This window comes from Mytilus trossulus, chromosome 13, assembly GCF_036588685.1.
Source record: "Mytilus trossulus isolate FHL-02 chromosome 13, PNRI_Mtr1.1.1.hap1, whole genome shotgun sequence".
Lineage (NCBI taxonomy): Eukaryota > Metazoa > Mollusca > Bivalvia > Mytilida > Mytilidae > Mytilus > Mytilus trossulus.
In genome coordinates, this window is record NC_086385.1 from 43,190,228 (window position 1) to 43,212,926 (window position 22,699).

Below are 22,699 nucleotides of genomic sequence, written 5' to 3' on the forward strand. Positions count from 1 at the left end.
AATAAGGACATACTATGTAGTTGTGCATATCGACAGGAAATTGCAATTCAATTTTTTTTCTACGAGTAACGCCCCTTTGAACTTATTTACTTTAATGTACTACTGCAACAGTTTTGTCATCGCAACTCCTCTCAAACCACACAACAGAATTTCACGAAACCTTTTCAGATAATAAGGACATACTATGTAGTTGTGCATATCGATGGGAAATTGCGATTCAATTTTTTTTCTAGGAGTTACGCCCCTTTGAACTTATTTACTTAAATGTACTACTGCAACAGTTTGTCATCGCAACTCCTCTCAAACCACACAACAGAATTTCATGAAACCTTTTCAGATAATAAGGACATACTATGTAGTTGTGCATATCGACAGGAAATTGCAATTCAATTTTTTTTCTACGAGTAACGCCCCTTTGAACTTATTTACTTTAATGTACTACTGCAACAGTTTTGTCATCGCAACTCCTCTCAAACCACACAACAGAATTTCACGAAACCTTTTCAGATAATAAGGACATACTATGTAGTTGTGCATATCGATGGGAAATTGCGATTCAATTTTTTTTCTAGGAGTTACGCCCCTTTGAACTTATTTACTTAAATGTACTACTGCAACAGTTTGTCATCGCAACTCCTCTCAAACCACACAACAGAATTTCATGAAACCTTTTCAGATAATAAGGACATACTATGTAGATGTGCATATCTACGGGAAATTGCGATTCAATTTTTTTTCTAGGAGTTACGCCCCTTTGAACTTTTTTACTTTAATGTACTACTGCAACAGTTTGTCATCGCAACTCCTCTCAAACCACACAACAGAATTTCACAAATCCTTTTCAGATAATAAGGACATACTATGTAGTTGTGCATATCGATGGGAAATTGCGATTCAACTTTTTTTCTAGGAGTTACGCCCCTTTGAACTTATTTACATTAATGTACTACTGCAACAGTTTTGTCATCGCAACTTCTCTCAAACCACACAAAAGAATTTCACGAACCTTTTCAGATAATAAGGACATACTATGTAGATGTGCAGATCGACGGGAAATTGCGATTCAATTTTTTTTCTAGGAGTTATGCCCCTTTGAACTTATTAACTTTAATGTACTACTGCAACAGTTTGTCATCGCAACTCCTCTCAAACCACACAACAGAATTTAATGAAATTTTGTAGATAATAAGGACATACTATTTAGATGTGCATATTGGCAGGAAATTTTTTTTCTTATACAATTTTTTTTTCTTACACTTATTTAATTTCTCCAATGACAATGTGGGGACGTGGGGTATGTGAGTGTGCTCACTAAGGTTCTTTAATTCTACAAGGATTTGGTATATGAATTATAGTTACAAAAGTGCTAGGTTAACTGTAACTTTGCCAGCCTTTTTTGATGCATGAATAATCCATCAGATGGATTTGATGGTTCTTTGGTGACAGATGACATGTAACACAGGGAGACATAAATGCATTGTATTCAACCATCTACTAGCATACAGTGATTATATAGCCCTTTGCAAACCAATCTATAATGAAGTCACCATCACTTGTACAAACAATTGTAAACTTGTCAATATAGTAATATTATAAGGTTATATCTAAATTAAACGTTGACTTACTTGGTGCTAGTACATGTAGTAATTGTAACCTAAAAAGATATAGGATTACCTCAAAAACGTAAGCACTTGATGTGCACATCGGAAAAGTATCTAAACCAACTGTCCATAGTTTCAGTAACGTGAAATGAAACTAATTAACTTAGAAAGAACTGTAACACTCCATAATACCAACACGAGCAAGACCATGGTAAGGAATTGGACAGATATACGAGCTGACCGATGTAAAGTGAGACGAGACAGATGACAATTTATTAATAGCTCACAGCTCATCTACCCATTATGTGATTTTGCTAACGAAAATTTCTAGTTTCATGATCACTGATTTTTAATTGTCTTGTTGTAATATCTGTTTTTATTTTTTTGATTGTCAGACAAGTTTTAATTTGTTCTGTTTTTGCCGCAAACGACTAAAATCAAAGGAGATGCTTTCACGATGTTTATTATCTAAATACCCCATGTAATACAGTAGTCATACTTCGGCCAAAATGTATAGGTTGTAAGTGAGAAACGGATATTGACAAAGATATATAAAATAATGATACAAATTAATTAAGTAACTTTTCGCCTGAACCATTATTTCTATCTTTTTATCAAGAAAGAATCTTAGCTTGACTGTTGTTTTTTTTATTTTTTGGCTCTTGAATCAGCCCACCCAACTGATGGTATATTTGATTATCAAAGAAATTCTTTATAAAAACGGTAACTACAATGAAATAATTGTTTTCAATTTAACTGCTTACATTTGTCATCAAATATAGCAAACTCAGTATACGTACCACGTGTGACACCCTCCTTTGAAGTATATAATATATATATAGAACTTGAAAAAAATTCAAGTGATCATTAGCATGATTAGTAATCACGTTGATTCTGCTAAACTTACAGTTTAATATATACTAGTTGTTGGTGGGGTTCGTGTTTATTGTTAAGTTTTCTATGTTGTGTCATGTGAACTATTGTTTGTCTTTTTGTCTTCTTCATTTTTAGCCATGGCGTTGTCAGTTTGTTTTAGATTTATGAGTTTGACTGTCCCTTTGGTATCTTTCGTCCATCTTTTTGAATGTTAAAACAATAATTTCGACGACGTTAATTTTCCTCGTCTCTTCAGACACGTTATTGAGCTGAGGACAACACCTGTTTAGCACATTTAAGGGGTCGGGACATACTCGCATAGCCCCTGTCTGAATCTGCCCCTGTTTACATCTTCTTTATAGCCAATTCCTGTTTTTCGTAGGCTTGACATTGATCAACACAACCAAATGTTCGTCAAAATGTATCTCTGCATAAGAGATGATAAGATGTCAAACTTAATCAATTTGAATATTTCTTTGGTAACTTTCGCCTCTCTTTGACATGTAACAAAGTAGAACCAAACCCGATTTTGGTCTTGTTTATGTATGAAATGCACAAAAACATCAACAAGTTCTAAGCAACAACCTCGGACATTGTGAATAAAACAAAACTTATGATAATACTATCTTTATAATTGTGTTTAATTTATAAAGATCTGTTCATAGTGTTGACGTAAATATCGGTTTAACTAAGTTTTGTTTATCTGGTTCAAGAAACTCATTTATTTTGTGGTTACAGCTATCGTAATGAATATAATCGTTCTTAAAAATTCCTTGTTGTAGAAAATGCCAAAGTATAAAGATATACACAATGAACATTGTTATACTTGGAATTATATCTTGTGACAAAAAGCTGTACCGGAAGTTGATAATCCAACTAATTGGTCTCAAGAGCCAAATCACAAACATCATTAACACTAAGATGTACCGTTGTACCATCATATTATTGTCACACGTCATACACTGCTGGTGGTGCTGGTCTAAAAGAGACAATCATGATTAGTAAAGGCAACAGTAGTATACCGCTGTTTAACGGTCAAAAAACAAAATCGGGGTAACAAACTAAAACTGAGGGAAACGCATTAAATATTAGAGGAGAACAACGACATAACACTAAAATGTAACACACAGAATCGGACCGAGCATCAGACAAAATCCCACGAGAATAACAAATATAACATCAAAACCAAATACATGAATATGGGATAGACAAGTACCGGGACACGTCTTATCGCAATGTGAATTTACACTAAAAAATAAGAGAAAACAAACGACGCAAGGTTAAAATGTAACACACACAGTAACGAACCATATAATATAACGATGGCCATATTCATGACTTGGTAAAGGAAAAATGGTTGGTTGAACCTGGTTTTGTCTTATGTAGACGAAACGCGCGTCTGGCGTACTAAATTATAATCCTGGTACCTTTGATAACTATTTACACCACTGGGTCGATGCCACTGCTGGTGGACGTTTCGTCCCCCAGGGTATCACCAGCCCAGTAGTCAGCACTTCGGTGTTGACATGAATATCAATTATGTGGTCGTTTCTATAAATTTCCTGAATGTAAAACTGAATTTTCGAAAAACTAAGGATTTTCTTATCCCAGTAATAGATTACCATAGCCGTGTTTGGCACAACTTTTTGGAATTTTGGATCCTAAATGCTCTTCAACTTCGTACTTGTTTGGCTTAATAAATATTTTGATATGAGGGTCACTGATGAGTCTTATGTAGACGAAACGCGCGTCTGGCGTACTAAATTATAATCCTGGTACCTTTGATAACTATTTGTGGCATGCAAAACCTCGCACTTTTATGGCCATGTGAAATAAAACATCAAAATTAGCATTAGATTAGCATAGACTATAATTTGTTTGTCCGTTTTAAGTTTTTAATTCAGTTTGCTCTAATGATAAGTCCTTTGTATACTAAACGATTGATAGGCGTTCTAAATTTATGAGTCATCGTTAAACGAATAAAAAGTAACATGTATCTATTATCAGCATGAACACATAAGATGGATTTTCTGGTTGAGTTTTCATTCCAGGCTAACACCAGCCCGGTAGTCAGTATCTCTGTTTTGACATGAATTATCATTGATATAAATTAACTATTAACAAAAAATAACCTTTGCTTTATTTTGCAAAGTATTTAGGATTTTTCGTCATATTTACCTGCGTACTTTTTTTTGGCTTTTCTAACTTTTTTTTATTCAAGCGTCATTGATGAGTCTTTTTGTCGCACATACAAAACATCAATCCTGGTAAATGTGATGAGTTTATTTGATTATTGTCCTGACTTAAGAATAACATGGAATCGTGTTTCTGCTAGTGTCGATGGGATCAACAATATGTTACAGTTTGTGTTTGTCAGTTTTATGAACTTTGTATTACATTATCAAAATTGCATAAAGGCGAGACATAGTTCTGTGCCATCAGTATATTTTAAATTCATTAAACCTAGGATTCACGTGCACACTATATTCTCTGAATATGAAATATACTTGCATTCCATATATGCATATTTCTAATCGATCTTAAACATAATAGATATAATTACAGGTTAATGACTGTTATTGATAAGCATGATGGCAACATTTGTTTTGTTTGACCTACAAATTATTCTATAAACCTAGGGTTTTTCTTCTTAAGAATGACAACAAAAATATGTAAGTCTCCTACCTGTGTGTTATTTCGATATTATCATGGCAAGTTTGAAATGCATTAAACGTCAAATGACCATGACTGAGGGAAAAGTTATGAATTTATCTCCGACTTATCTCAAAGTGATCCCATTAAAATGACATAGTCGCAATTTCTACAATCATTGACTCCACCGTCTCTTTCGCTGGCAATAGACTTCCAGTCTATCATCACATGTTCCCCTGAGCGCTTAATTTACAGCTTGCCACATAAAGGAAGTTCGCTACTCAGTTTCAAAATAAATAGCTTTTTATTAAACTAGTATATATATCAATAGGGGATTAATTAAAGAACCAAAAAAGAAGAAAAAAATGTATAGAGGTCAATATGCTTGTTTGCGAGATATAAGCAATTGAAATTGTGGCTGGAAAATGTTCCCTCTTAATTTTTCATATCTTTATACCATAGTCAAGTTAAAGTTTTCAAAAACTATTAAGAAATAAATAAGGTGTTTTTTAACACTTTTACAAATGGCTTATGATTATACATGGAAAAGATTAACAAAAAGAAAAAGGGGTTAATAAGCAAAATTTTTGAAGGAATTCAAATGGATAAAACCAGAGGGTTCCGAAAATCTGACAAGCTTTCCTAAACATGACAGGCCAATATTCTTAACTGTAGACTGTGGTTTATTAGATGAAAAAAAAACTGTTCAAATAATCACTGGAAAAGGCCTTAATTTTCAGATCAGTATTTATCACATGCAAAAAGCCATTTTTCCCTTATTGTTGAAGGCCATACAGTAACCTATAGATGTTCACTTCTTTGTCATTTGGTCTCTTTGCCAATCATACCACACGTTTTTATATGAATACATCTCGGAACAGATTTAGCGTAACGATGCAGTTGCAGCCTGTGAAAAGCATGAACATAATAATGCCATACTACAAATATCAACAAAATATACACATAGAGGACCTTACGATTTAAACTGGGTGACAATTAACGCTTTTTTTCCTTTCCTTTTTTTCCTTTTTTTTTATTCAAGCGTCATTGATGGGTCTTTTTGTCGCACAAACACAATATCAATCCTGGTAACTGTGATGAGTTTATTTGATTATTGTTCTCACTTAAGAATAACGTGGAGTCTAAAATATCAAAATCGAGAGTTTTATATTAAAGTCCAAAATAATAACTGAAGCTACATTTTTCCTTGGTCACACTAGTGCCGATGGCATCAACAATCTGTAATAGCTTGTGTTAGTGAGTTTAAGGACATTTGTGTTACATTATCAAAATTGCATTAATTCATTAAACCAAGGATTCACGTGCACACAATATTTTCTTAATATAACATATTTTTTTCATTGACTATATTGACCTATATAAATCGATTTAAAAAAAATGTATGTAAGTTCCTTCATCGCAAGCTCGTCCTATTAAAACGTCATAGTCACATAGTTGTACAATCGTTGACTCCGCCGTCGCTTTGTTCCCGTGTTCCCGTGAGCGCAATTTTTCCAGCTGTTCAAATTATCACTGGAAAAGCCCTGAATTTTCAGATCGGTTCTTTTTCACATAAAAAAAAAACCCATTGGTAGCCTTGGTATGTTTTCTGTTTTTATTGGGTTGATGTTTCTTTGATTCAATATCCTTTTCCATTCTAAAGTAGAGTATAGACACAAAGAACTTTTCAACAAGAATCCCAGTTTACCGAAATCCAATGTATACAAATACAATCATAAACCCGCCACATTCTGTATGTATGTATAAAAAGGAGGATGTGGTATGGTTGGCAATGAGACTGACCTCAAGAGACCAAAATGACACAGACATTAACAACTATAGGTCACCGTACGGCCTTCAACAATTAGCAAAGCCCATACCGCATAGTCAGCTATAAAAGACAATGTAAAACAATTCAAACCAGAAAAACTAACGGCCTCATTTATATAAAAAGAATATGAACGAAAAACAAATATGTTACACATAAACAAACGACAACCACTGAATTACAGGCTCCTGACTGCTAAATTAATGGTTGTTTGTTTTTGTGTTACATATTTTTTTTCGTTAATTTTTTACATTAATTAGGCCGTTATTTTTCTCGTTCTGAATGATTTACGATTGTCTTTGCCGGACCCTTCATAGATGACTATATGTGGTATAGGCTTTCCTTATTGTTGAAGGCCATACATCAACATATTGATGTTCATTTCTTTGTCATTTGGTATCTTTTGAAGAGTTGTCTCATTGGCAATCATACCACATCTTTTTTATATGATTTTCTTTTTATCTGAAATATCAATCATTACTGACATCTCTATCAGATTTAGCGTAAGGATGCAATAACAGCATGGGAAAAGCATAAGCATGATAATGCAAAACTACATAACACCCTACGATTTAAGCTGGATGACAATTCACGCTTTTTAGTTTAAAAAAAACCCCTAAAATCCATGTTGTAACCGAAATGGAGAATTTTCAAAGATCTTATTATATTCATACTAGATTAATAACATTTACAGATAAGTTTACTCAAACGATCTGTGCATATGTATCGTTTCCTCGATCCAGGAACTATATAAAAAATATCTCAAAGAAAAGGAAACGTCATGCCGTTTGAAATTTCTACATGAACTGCCGTACTTCTTAACATAATGTTTGTTTTTACAATCAAGAATCCAAAGAGAGTGCAGTCTCTGTTTCCTGTGTTCTGATTTGTCTGATAATTATACAAAAAACCCATTAAAGTATTAACCAACCGCGAGTATATCATCACATATTTCTGATTTTATACCGTCTGAAAAAATGAAAATATCAATAAGACTGATTAGAATAATCGGAAATCTCTACAAATACGGTATAATTTACTAAGTTACCTTGTTGACGACTAGACACACATTTCTTATCGTTCCAGAGCAGGATAAAAGAGACAGGAGCATAAACTAAAACATATTCCAATACACAACATACAAACGAACTGTTGCGTTTCCATACAGCTACTAGTCTTGTCACCATATTCTGATATGACAAATCTGTTTGTTTAACTTCGTCATCAATAAACGAGAAGTCAGACTTGTAGAACTCAGCGTTGTGGTGCTGGCTGGTAAAGCTGTTAACAATTCCCACTCCGGTAGCTAGTAGAAAAATCATAGATATGTAAACTCCATAAACAAATGTTCTTCTTCTGAATTCCTTCTTGGAGAGTTCTGTCATAAATACAACGCCAAGTGTAAGTATGAAACATGCGACAGGGAATGTATAGCTATCCAACACGAATGTACTAATAACATAAAACTGAAAAGTTAATTTAAGCCAGAAAATGGACGCAAAGCTCTGATGCAAAAATCCGATATACAATACAAGAAACAAACTTTTTGAAAGTTTGTGATCAAACTTCAAGACTTTCGTTGGAAGAACTATTAGCATCATTATTCCAAATAACAGGTTCATAGTAATGCCTGTAAGTTGAACACATTGAAGGACGCTTCTGGAAGACATTATTGATGGAAAGACAAACCTTTCAAACCTTCTCTCTTTTCTTGTCTCCACCAGTACTTTTCTTTTCTCTTGTCATGAACTAATTATTGATATAATTTCACCTAATTGTACAAATATTTAGAACATGGGTATGTGAGTACAAATGTTTACACACTGACACATTTAATATCCAGCTAACAGTTACATGCCGTCTTACAGTTTTGTGACATGTCATCAATAAACTTCCGATCATATTCTACATCAAGTGTTGTTCCATTTTCATAATGCAACAGGTTTTGTTAAATCGAAAGAGCAAAAGTATATTGATCATTAAAACATTTGAAATTAGAACGTTTATGAAAAATAATTTATAAATAATGGGTTAAAACCTACATGAATTTCAAAATATCAAAAGGTATAACTTTGATGTTTTTATGGCTTTGTCAACGATTGTAATGTCAATCTTTTTATTCAATATCAAGGGCGAATACTACATAAATACATTATCAGGACAAGAAAATATTACTGTATCATGAACCAATGCTTTCACTGGGTTAAATATACTTGTATAATTCGGATTTTAATTTGAATCCATTATCATTTTACTATTATGCATATTTTTAGGGGCCAGCTGAAGGACACCTACGGGTGCGGGAATTCTCGCTACCTTGAAGACCCATTGGTTGCCTTCGGCTGTTGTTTGCTCTATGGTCGAGTGGTTGTCGCTTTGACATATTCACCATTTCTTTTCTCAATTTTATTGATTAATTAAAAAATGCTATCTAGAGTTGTTTCCATGCAAAATGTTTAGAATCATTTATATGGAACATAGCACTGATACCATTACGAATAGCAACTATCACGTGTGCTATTGACACACTTTTCACTGATACCATTACGAATGACCAATGGGTTCATACCACGTGTATATAGTTTTGACACTTTTCACTGACACCATTGCGAATGATAGCTAGAGTTCATACCACGTGTAATATTGACATATTTCACTGCCACCATTACGAGTGACAGCTTGGGTTCATACCACGTGTGATATTGGCACACTTTTCATTGATACCTTTACGAATGACAGCTAAAGTTGTTACCACGTGTGTTGATTGTATTTGTACCACCTTGCTGTTTTGAAATGAAAAAAAAATAAAGAAAAAAAAAGGATCTTGAATTAAAGAACTATTTTAGCATTTAGTAAATTATAAAATCCAACCAGTTTAGTTTAAACATATTTATTTATAGTGGATTGAAAAACAAGTTTTAAAACTTAAATTAATCCCTTTCCACTTTGCGGGAAATGTCCAATCAGTGAACATTGAGAAATAACCTCAGCTAGAGGAAGATGATGGTACATGGTTATTAAACTAGATTGATATAGTAGTAACTAAAAAGTGACATAAACACCATATGGTTATAGGATGGTAAGCAGGTGATTATCGCATATTTTAACGTCATCTGTTTTTGTCCATTTTAATTTCTTGTTATCTGTTATGAGCCAATCCATTTGCTGATTTGCTGTTATTGGGACCCCCTTGACCACCCTCTTTAACAACTCTTGCAAAGGAAATCATAATCTCGGTCACACCGACAGAGTGAAAACCAGTTTAAATTTGTATGAAGAGAGATCATTCAACCAGACATTACATAAAAATACCAGCATCCGTGTATAACGAAATTATGTCACAATGCATCAGATTCGATTCAGTTAAATGTCCTTGTCAAGTATAAATTAGGGGCATTAAAAATGTGCATTGATTATTTTAAGTTATACAAAACTCAACGGGACAGTTATGCTATTCCATGTATAGAGGAATAACTGAAGATCAATATGCCATTAACAGATCTTATTCTAATACCACATAAGAAGACAAAACGAACAATCAAGAGCGACAAGGACAGGATATGGAATGAGGCCAAGGATGAGGCATTTAAGACTTTAAAAGGAACATCTAAATTCCGTACCTGTACATAGATATGCAGGCTTGTTTCTTCCTTATGAGTTACACACAATGATGCGTGTAAGTGAAGAACTTCGAACTCTACTATGCCAGGAGCAGAGTGTTCAGAATCGTGTAATCAGCGATACAAAAGTCCATTCGTGGTTCTTTGTTTTATTTTAGCTTTAATTTAGGTCTAATTAGATCTGATTTCCTTTTTAAAGTTTTGGTTTCCTATATATTGGTCTCAATCAGTTTACAGCTTTCACCGACAACAATCGGGAAACGTTTGTTTTGACTACCGCCAATATGAATACAACATGCCCGTGTATATTCCATATTAGGTTAGTGGGTAGGCGGGGTTTTTCAATACACGGTTAGTAGAGGTGTTACGTCCCTTTATAAAAGCAAAACGGTACTAAGAAAAAAATTCTTAAAGGTTTCAACAGACAATGAATGATTTCTATCAAGTTTACTTTAATTTACTTGTAAACTTCATTGTGGGACCTTGTGTCACCATGAATGTTACATTTCATTGTTTTAGGAATGCCAATTTCAAAAGGATGCGAGATTACTGTTAGCCAACCAAAAAAAAGTAACGTATCGGAATGGAACATACATGCATTGTCTTTGTAAGACAATGTTCGTATTTTTTTTTAGCGCGACATTTATATTTACTTTCGTAATAACATTCATATATGGAAGTTGATGCTATAAAGGAGCACAAGTTAATTTGTTTAAAAAGGCATACTGTATATCAATTGAATACCTTTATGGAGCACATGATATCGGCCCTAATTTTGGAGAGGTTCGTGTTGCTTGGTCTTTAGTTTCGAAGTTGTGTCTCGTGTCCTTTTAGTAGTTTGTCTTTTTCCTTTTGATCCATGTAGTTACCAGTTTATTTTCGATCTATGAGTTTGTTTGTGCCTTTGATGTATTTCGCTTCTCTTTTTTCACCTGGAAAATGTAAAAACCCTACATATTACTCGATTTATTTCACTTGACTGGGCGGAGTTTAACCGGTTCGCTCATAATAAACCAGTCCATCTATAGATAGGTGTTTTAGGATAAACTCATCAATGAAGTGTCTAGTCATTCTTTTGTAAATTCCTTTGATGACACTGATTGGTGATTAGAAATCAGTATTAATTATTACGGTTATCATCCCCACATGCAAATTCAAACGTTAGCTCCGCCCGATCAGTTGAAATAACATTGGTAATACTTGCATTGATTAACTTCCTTAAAAACCAAAGAAACGAACAAAAATAAACCGGTTTATACACTATTCAACCTCTTGTTTATGGGCCTCTTTTTAAAATGCTTATGCACATAGTGTTATTGTAACGTGCAGGGGATTCTACACCCCAGATGGTACTTTATGTACCCGTAGATCCGTACAAGGGTTACTTTTCTGGATTTGTTGTGTATCGTTGGCTAGCCCTTACAAATAGTAACGTGTTTCCTGAACTAATTCAACCTTAGATATAAAATATAAAAAAGAAGATGTGGTATGATTGCCAATGAGACAACTATCCACAAAAGACCAATATAACACAAACATTAACAACTATAGGTCACCGTACGGTCTTCAACAATGAGCAAAGCCCATGCCGCATATAAAAGTCTAATAACAATTAACAAAAGATTACTTCCGGTAAGTATACAAAATGGAATCATTAACCTAACAATGGAGTACCACACACGGGACGCTTAATTGGAGATGTGGCTTAACCTTAATTCAAAATTAGAGGTATGACTATTAACCTATTTGCCTTACAGTACTTTAGTTCTTTGATTCAAAGATAAAATGGAAATATAGTTTCCAGTGCGCCCATGGTCCTTATTCAGGGCCAAGGTTAGGTGTCACTGCTGGTCCAAAGGGACAATATCACGTTGTCACCTTAATTATATACCACAGGACAATATGTAACCACCTTATTCAGATAGTACAATTGGCTCTTGCTTATACAAATTTAACCAAAGGTCCTTGGTAAGCTACTTCTTATTCAGAAATAGTTATAATTACCTTTTCTTTAGTCTTCACTCTGGGAGCTCTGACGACCAAACTGATTAACGTTGCGAGAAACTTTACTTATACACTAGAATAATCTAACCAAAATGCATATAATCTCTGAACAGGAATAAATATATTCCGTATTACTGTTACGTTTTAATATAACGCCGATAGTAATTTCAAGTACTTAATTTTCGACTAGAGTTGTCAGACCACCAATTAAAAATCCCTATCTGTTCAACCAAATTTTGCATTTTTCACATCTTTCTTAACAAATTATCTTAAGTTTAACTTCATAGAAACCAGGTATATCCTGAATTGTACATGTATCAGCTTTCTACATATAAAAAAGAAGATGTGGTATGATTGCCAATGAGACAACCATCCCCAAAAGACCAAAATGACACAACATTAACGACTATAGGTCACCATACGGCCTTCAACAATGAGCAAAGCCCATACCGAATAGTCAGCTATAAAAGGCCCCGATAAGATGCCAATATTCCCCATACCTGTAAAGCCTTTTAACAAATTAACTGACCATCAAACAGAGGTACTCCAAAAAATAACCCCTGGTTTTCTGGAAATCTTAAATTAGTATACTATGGAGCGCATTAATCCTCATTTTTTAATGCAAACTCATAGACAAGTAAATTTTGGATCAAAATGTCAGTTAACTGCTAGTAGTCTGTTGTTATTTATGTATTATTGTCATTTTGTTTATTTTCTTTGGTTACATCTTCTAACATCAGACTCGGACTTCTCTTGAATTGAATTTTAAATGTGCGTATTGTTATGCATTTACTTTTCTACATTGTCTAGAGGTATAGGGGGAGGATTGAGATCTCATAAACATGTTTAACCCCGCCGCATTTTTGCGCCTGTCCCAAGTCAAGAGCCTCTGGCCTTTGTTAGTCTTGTATTTTTTTAATTTTAGTTTCTTGTGTACAATTTGGAAATTAATATGGCGTTCATTATCACTAAACTAGTATATATTTGATAAGGGGCCAGCTGAAGGACGCCCCCGGATGCGGGAATTTCTCGCTACTTTGAAGACCTGTTGGTGACCTTCTGCTGTTGTTTTTTATATGGTCGGGTTGTTGTCTCTTTGACACATTCCCCATTTCCATCTCAATTTTAGATAGTATATTTCTCTGAACTGAGTTTTACTGTGCGTTCTGTTATGCGTTTGTTTTGGCTAGAGGTATAGGGGAGGGTTTAAATCTAAAAAAAAAACATGTTAACCCCGAAGAATGTTTTCCGCCTGTCCCAATTCAGGAGACTCTGGCTTTGTATCATTTTTAATTTTAGTTTCTTGTGTATAATTCGGAGGTAATTGTGACGTCCATTATCACTGAACTAGTATAGATATTTGTTAAGTGGCCAGCTAAAGGACGCCTCCGGTGCGGGAGTTTCTCGCTTTATTGAAGACCAATTGGTGGCCTTCGGTTCAAGTTGTTGTCTGTTTTATGGTCGGTTTGTTGTCTCTTTGACACATTCCCCATTTCCATTTTCATTTTTATTATTCTCTTTGATAAAATTCAAGACAATGCATTGTTCCTATAAGCTGCATCCTAACTGTATGTACTATTAGTTACATAGTGTTCTAGCAAAATTTTAAGGAGTCATTGATGTTCAAAAAGACAAAATATGAAAAAGAAGATGTGATATGATTGCAAATGAGACAATTGTCCACAAGAGACCAAAATGACACAGACATTAACAACTATAGGTCACCGTACGCGTACGACCTTCGACAATCCGCATAGTCAGTTATACATGGCCCCGCTAAGGCAATGTAAAACAATTTAAACGAGAAAACTTACGGCCTTATTTATATAAAAAAAATGAACGAAAAACAAACATGTAACACATAAACAAACGACAACCAATGAATTACAGGCTCCTGACTTGGGACAGGCACATACATAAATAATGTGGCGGGGTGAAACATGTTAGCGTGATCCCGACACATTACACAATCATTCAAATATTTTTGAAAAGATGTTGATTCTTAAACATTAGTCATTGCTTATGCATGTATTACAATTTATGACTAAAATTAGCAAAGACCCATCAAAACAACATTTGATACAAAAATTTAACAATACTTTTAGATATTTGGATCATATATTGGCTCTCAATAATGACGACTTCAGTATGTATACTAAAGAAATTTATCCTGTAGAACTTACTTTAAATAAAGCTAATGATAACAATGACCACTGCCATTTCCTCGATCTTGATATCTATATCATAAACGGGAAGCTTAATACAAAAATTTATGACAAAAGAGATGATTTTTCATTTCCTATTGTTAAGTATCCATTTTTAGATGGTGACGTTCCCTTGTCACCATCTTATGGTGTTTATATATCTCAACTTGTACGATTCGCTCGTGTATGTAACAACGTATTAGATTTTAGCGAGAGAAATTTATGTATTACTGAAAAATTATTACACCAGGGTTTTCGATATCACAAACTGGTCAAAACATTTACTAAATTTTATCACCGGTATAAGGAAATAATTCGTAAATATAACTCAAAATGCAGACATCTTATACGTTTTGGTATTTCACATCCAAAATTGTATGGAAATATTCTTTATAAAGCACAAAAATGTCAGTATTCTCCTCAGAAACTAACAAAACCTTTAAATAGACTTATTAAAAGGGGATATAGTTACGATACTGTTGTCAGGTCATTAAAGATTGCATATTTTGGCTTTAACATTGATTCACTGATAGGGTCTTTGCATCGGAACTAAACACATTAATTTCTAAAAAAACAGTTGTTGGCATGACACGGATTATGTTCTTTTCATATATTTTATGATGGTATGATACTAAACCCCTAACGAGAGGGATTGTACCTGATATTCATATGATGAAGACATAATCTTTCAATCAGTTTAATTGAGGTCTGGAGCTGGCATGTCAGTGTATTATTGTCATTTTATTTATTTTCTTTTGTTACATCTTTTGACATCGGACTCGGACTTCTCTTGAACTGAATTTTAATGTGCGTATTGTTATTCTTTTACCTTTCTACATTGGCTAGAGGTATAGGGGAGGGTTGAGATCTCATAAACATGTTTAACCCCGCCGCAATTTTGCGCCTGTCCCAAGTCAGGAGCCTCTGGCCTTTGTTAGTCTTGTATGATTTTAAATTTTAGTTTCTTGTGTATAATTCGGAGTTTAGTATGACGTCCATTATCACTGTACTATTATGCATATTTAAGGGGCCAGCTGAAGGACACCTATGGGTGCGGGAATTCTCGCTACATTGAAGACCCATTGGTTTCCTTCGGCTGTTGTTTGCTCTATGGTCGGGTGGTTGTCGCTTTGACATATTCCACCATTTCCTTTCTCAATTTTATACATGTATTTATCTTTCAAACATGTATCTTAAACATTTATTTTTATATCAAACATGAAATACTTCACACAAAAATATGTTTTTTTACATTTCATATTGTCTTGTTATAATTTAAAAAAAGGGGGCATTCCTAACTATCATGCAGGATTCTGTTATTAGAACAAAAATCACGTTTTGTTTTCACTTGATATTATAGTAGAGAGCAAGAGATCAAAGTTTAAACTTTAATACCGCATAAATAATTGTAACGTGTCTATATAAAAAAGAAGATGTGGTATGATTGCCAAGAGACCAAATGACACTCTATAGGTGCAACGTACGGCCTTCAACAATGAGCAAAGCCCAAACCCCGTAGTCAGATATACAAGGCCCCTAAATAACAATGAAAAACAATTCAAACGAGAAATATAACGGCCTGGTCTATGTTTGTTTGCTTCATTAGTTTTTCAATAAGTTTTCTGACATTTTCTTTTTCATATTTTGCTGTCTGTTACTACGGGGCACCGAATGGGACTATTGTGGTTTTGTACTCAAAATTCAATTTTGTACGGACAAAAGTGACTTTTGTTCAACAAAAATGAGTTCAGTTTGACAAAATTTGTAACATACTACAAATTTAAAATTTTGTCATACAAAATTATCTTTCAGTGGACAAAAGTCACTTTTGTCATGACAAAATTCATTTTTGTTACACAGTCTTCACTTTTGTTACCTAATTTGAAAATTAGGGGACAAAAGTCAATTTTGTATGCAAATTAGTTTAGTTTGGATTCTGTGAACTAATTTGCATACAAAATCGACTTTTGTTACACAAAATTGACTTTTGTTACACAAAATTGACTTTTGTTACACAAAATTGACTTTTGTTACACAAAATTGACTTTTGTTACACAAAATTGACTTTTGTTACACAAAATTGACTTTTGTTACACAAAATTGACTTTTGTTACACAAAATTGACTTTTGTTCCGCTAAATTGACTTTTGTTACACAAAATTGACTTTTGTTACACAAAATTGACAAAACACAAAAGTGAGACAAAAGTGAATTTTGTTGTCACAAAAATGAATTTTGTCTTCACAAAATCGACTTTTGTGAGACAAAATTGACAAAACACAAAAGTCAATTTTGTCTCAAAAAACCTCAATTTTGTCTCTAACAATTGACTTTTGTGTTTTAACTTCCATATCAGGTAACAAAACTCAATTTTGTATGCAAATAAGTTTATATTTGCATACCTTTTTGACAAAATTGACTTTTTTCATTACAAAAATTAATTTTGTCTACAAAAATGAATTTTGTCTACAAAAATGAATTTTGTCATCACAAAATTGAAGTTTTCATAGTCTGTATTACCTAGTTTTGTAAGACAAAAATGATTTTGTTATGACAGAATTGAATTTTGTACAAAATCACAAGAGTCCCATTCGGCGCCCCGTAGTTACACTATTTTACATTTGATACGCGAATAGTTTGTCCTATTAATGTGTACAAGTCTTTTTTAATGATGTAACTTTTTTCTGTTTTGTTTATCAGATAATTCGGATTATTTGTCAATATTCGATTCCAATTATTAAAACAATATTTTATTTATTTCATGTTTTGTTTCTATGTGATGCCTGGATAATATTAAACAACGACAAAAAAAAATGGAAACAGAATGCGGAGTTGCATGCTATTTTCACACAAGACTACAAGCTACAATGACTAGAGAGAAAAAAGAATAGAGAATAACGCCATAACGGGGTTTTTAAATTATAAAAGATAAGAAATAATGGACAAAATTTGATTAGATTACATGTAGCAATGGCGGAAAATAAAGAATGTAAAATGCACATTATGATATATTTCAAATAATGAGTAATATTAAATAATATTCCATGATAAAAACAACGGTGAATTTTTATACATGTAGCTGTTTTCCCAAATTGTCCAGTGACATGTAGTTCATGCATATTTAGGGTGAGAAAAGCTTAAAGGATTTCTACCAATAAGAAAGTCTTAGATTGCTTGTTTTTACCACCCCTCAAAAAAGTATGATAGATTCATGTGACAATTTAACCATGGAAACTATAAAATGATTACAACAATACTTTCGTTACTTGCAGAGAGCGGGATATTCATCGTACACGGAGATGGATTTCATTATTTATTGATCATACTGTGGTTGTTTTCCAGTTGCAAGTATTACATACACATTCTAGACTAGAACAAACTTATACGTATGGTACTTAGAATTTTGATACAAGGGTAATTGGGGCCCCAAACTAGTAAAAGATTGAATAAAGGCACGTAAGAGCTATTTGCAATGACGATATATGTAGTTCATTCAGGGGAGTCCTTGGCACTCTACCCCTTACCCTCCTCTGATTTTATGAAGGACCAGGACTATAGTCTACCGTTGTCGGAAGTAAGTCCAAACTTTCCACTTGTAACTTGACATTCTATGGCCTGCCGATGTTGGAAATTTGTCTTTTGAGCAAGCAGTTTTCGTCAGGAAATGATTAATAATAAGTTAAACTTATATTACATGTAAATCCGGGAGTCGTATCGAAATCGAAAATGAAATCTATATAAAAGATTTTTCGCAGGTAAGTTCGTATTTGAAACTTCGATTGGTACCAAACATCTTCTGACATCAGACTCGGACTTCTCTTGAACTGAATTTTAATGTGTGTATTGTTATGCGTTTACTTTTCTACATTGGCTAGAGGTATAGGGGGAGGGTTGATATCTCATAAACATGTTTAACCTGACACATTTTTGCGCCTGCCCCAAGTCAGGAGCCTCTGGCCTTTGTAAGTCTTGTATTAATTTTAATTTTAGTTTTTTTGTGTACAATTTGGAGTTTAGTATGGCGTTCATTATCACTGAACTATTATATATATTTGTTTAGAGTGCAGCTGAAGGACGCCTCCGGGTGCGGGAATTTCTCGCTGCATTCAAGACATCTTGGTGACGTTCTGCAGTTGTCTGTTGTCTTGTCGGGTTGTTGTCTCTCTGGTACATTTCCCATTTCCATTCTCAATTTTATGTTTTTAAACATTTATCTAGTAAAAAAATGGTTTAAGTCCTTCTTATTTAGAATGTTTGTTCTTTATTATATATTTTGTCCGTAGGCTACCTTTTCTCGAATTGATCAAAAAGTTAAGTGATCAAAAAGTCTGTGGTCAAATAAATGTTGTGAGTAGTTTTAGTGTAAAGGGTGTGTCTTGTTCTGTGGGTTTTCATTGGTTTGATGTTTTGCGATCCTCAATGTTTTTAAATAGCCACACAAGCCAGCCATGTTTTCTAAGGAAGAAACAGATTGATGTTAAATTTGAAATTTTTCGAACAACCAAATATACAATGTACAAGGTAGATATTTATTTTGTTCATTTTTTCTAAGATTATTTTCAGATCATGTTATTTAATAAAAAACGCGGCTTTTTATATCTTTTCTCATTTTCCCTTGAATATTGGATATGACAGAAAATTATCTGACATTGAATTTTCGACGAAGTAATAACTTGGATTATAATAGATATGATATTATGCACACTCTTAATGTGGATTAAGGACATGCATGCATGGCTCAAATTATTTAAATGTGTGATTTCGAAAGTTTGAAAGACACAATATTTTAGATTCCACGATCCTTGAAAAAATATTTCAAATACTAAATTCAAAGTTTCTCGTGTTAATCATTGATTTATTTATTCATCTAAATCTGTTTTTATGTTTTAAAAGTAGCGACTGATGAAATTTGTGAGGCATGTTCGTGTTAGACAATTGAATGAATAAACGGAAGAGCTTCAATAGGTTATTATATAGAAAAGACCAATAGCCTATACTAATGAAACACTAGAATACTTATATCATTATAGGTCAATGAGAGTCAAAATAACTTAGCACTCACAAGGATCAGTTGATATGTTTAAAGTGGCAACAGCCGGAAAAATATATAATTTAATACGAATAGCTTTAATTTTACCCAATCAGGAAGGGAGGGTGGAGAAGAGAAAATGTCCTATTCATTTTTGAGGTGCCTTATATAGTACATTTTAATTTTTAATTTGTAGGCGAGTTCCTTTTTGAAAAATGATTTCTCCGTCGGAGGTTTGTGTCTCTATTGAATAGATCGTCCTGATTATGCACGAAGTCTTTACCACAGAGAGTCAAGCAAAACATCAATCGATCTATTAATGAGAAATGTTATTTATTATTTAACATTCAAATCGTTGTCCTATTTTCCGAAACCAATGTCAAATTAACTTAGAAATGCTATATTTTTTTAAAGGTTTACCCCCGCCCCCCTTTCTGGTGCTTGCATACTATTGCTTCCATTTGACTTAAAATTTTAATTCAAACATTTTACGTTGAACATTGACCATTAACAAGGAATAGTTATCATATGTACCAGTCTTATAATTTAAAGCATCAGACGGGCGTTTCGTCTACATAAGACTCATCAGTGACGCTCAGATCAAAATAAGTAGAAAGCCAAAACAAGTACAAAGTTGAAGAACATTACGGATCTAAAATTCATAAAAGTTGTGCCAAATACGGAACTATTGTTAAAACAGCATTTTAGAAATTTGAAACCAATATTTGGAACATAGTTGTGTAAGCATGCAATTGCGGATATTCGTTTCCATGGAAAATACTCGGCCCCAACTCCACATACATAGTGTATTAACTTTAACGCTTTGGCATAGTAGTTTACATTTTAAAGTGTGATTCGGTCACTTCAAGGGACCAATTATGATTTGTATACTATATTTGGTACGCAGTTGTATAAGCATTGGCATTTCGTGTATAGGCCCTGTACTCTCGGCCATGAGTCGCTGATTTCAAATATTTCATATATTAGAATAATTGCTATTTTTATTTCAACATTTGCGTGTAACTTTCAAAATTACAATTAGCGAATCATACCAAATGAACAGGCAAATTCATACATATTAGTTTTCGTGTTCTAGTCTAGTTTTAAGTGACTATGAGCAAAAAGGCCACTATATTTTAATAGTTTATAGAATGATTGTAAGTTATACATTGTACATATCTGTCTGACAGATCATATAACTTTGACCTCCAGCTCTCAATTCATTGGACAGTGAAAAGTTTTCATGATTTTGTCTCGCTTGACGGAGTCAAAAAGCGAGACATAGGTATGTTGTTTCCGGCGACGGCGGCGGCTTCAACAATGCATTAGTTTGTGATAAGGTCTAGTTTATGGTGAACAACTATTCAAAGATATTTGGTATGCAGTTGTATTAGTATTGGCACATCTCATTACCACGAAGACTATTTGGCCCCGCCCCCTTAGTTATGATATATTGGCTTTGAAACTTTTGCTTAGTTTTCATGTATTTTTTTGTGATGATGTCACTTTAAAAGGAACCACTTGTGGTAAGTTAATGATAATTGGTATGCAGTTTTATAATCGTTGACATATCTTATTTCCATGGAGATTATTTAATTTTTGGCCTCGAAACATTTTGAGTTTTTATGTATTAATTTGTGATTAGGTCGGTTTATGGGGGGGGGGGGGGGGGGGGGGGGGCGCTAGTGGTGTGTCAATGGTATTTGGTACGCATTTGCTTTAGCATTGGTACATCTCATTTCACTGGAGATTGTTGAGCCATGTACCTTCAGTTATGGTTCAATGACTTTGAATATTTGCAAAACTTATATGTTCAAGTGTTGCTATTTTAATTTCAAAATTTACATTTTAAAATTATAAAAAAGCGAGACATATCTTGTGATAACAGTGTATGTCGGTTAACTAAGCTTTAAGAAATACTTAAACTATATTTGGTCAATGTATGGAATAATTGTGAGGTGTATATATGTCTGTTTGGTAGGGCTCATATGACTTTGACATAATTTTTTTGTCCGTAAATTTTAATGGTTTATTGGTCAATGTTTAATATTTTCATATTGGTCTCTTTCTCATGTACTTATGATGTGCAATCGAACCAGTATATTTTGTGTATGGAATCATTGAAAGGTATTCGCAAGACTCAACGTCTTTTTCAAAATCCTAAATCGGCATCTGTCACCTGTACATGCAGTACGTCTAGCAAAGTCAATTTCGTGATCTTTTTGTGGATAATGCTAATGTTAATGATGGAATGATTAATATTATTGAAATCTAATTTCGCTACTTCATAAAAAGTTAAAATAGATTAACTTAAAAACTTTAAGGGGGATGCATTTTTGTGAATAATTAAGATGATATAAGTTCTTGCTTTCAGTATTGGTTAGATTCCAGAGATGATTGATAATCATTAATCACATAAAATAGTTCTATTCCAGAAAATGTCTAAAGGATTCCAGCATGATTTAAAATTCTGCCATTACTAAAATGAATTTAAGAATCATGTAAAACATTAACTTATTAAGAAAGTTTCTTTGCATTTGTATATGTGTTTTTGTTATTTGTAGCTCATGGAATTACAGTACTGCTGAGAGAGGAGTGACATACATAGAATAACTCATAATGACAAAAGAACACAAGACTAAGAATAAGACATTTGGCTGTTTGGTTACTGAATGGTATGTAATTTTATTCGTTCATTGTATGTTCACTTGGTTGTGTAAATATGTCTTTCGATTAAGTTAAGCCATATTTCAATTAATATTTTAAAGTGCGTCACACTATTTTGTGATGTTACACAATTGTTTCAGGCTAGGGTGAAGGTTGGTACCTATTAGAACGTTTAAATCCGGATCATTTGTTTACATCTGTCCTAGGTCAGAAACCTG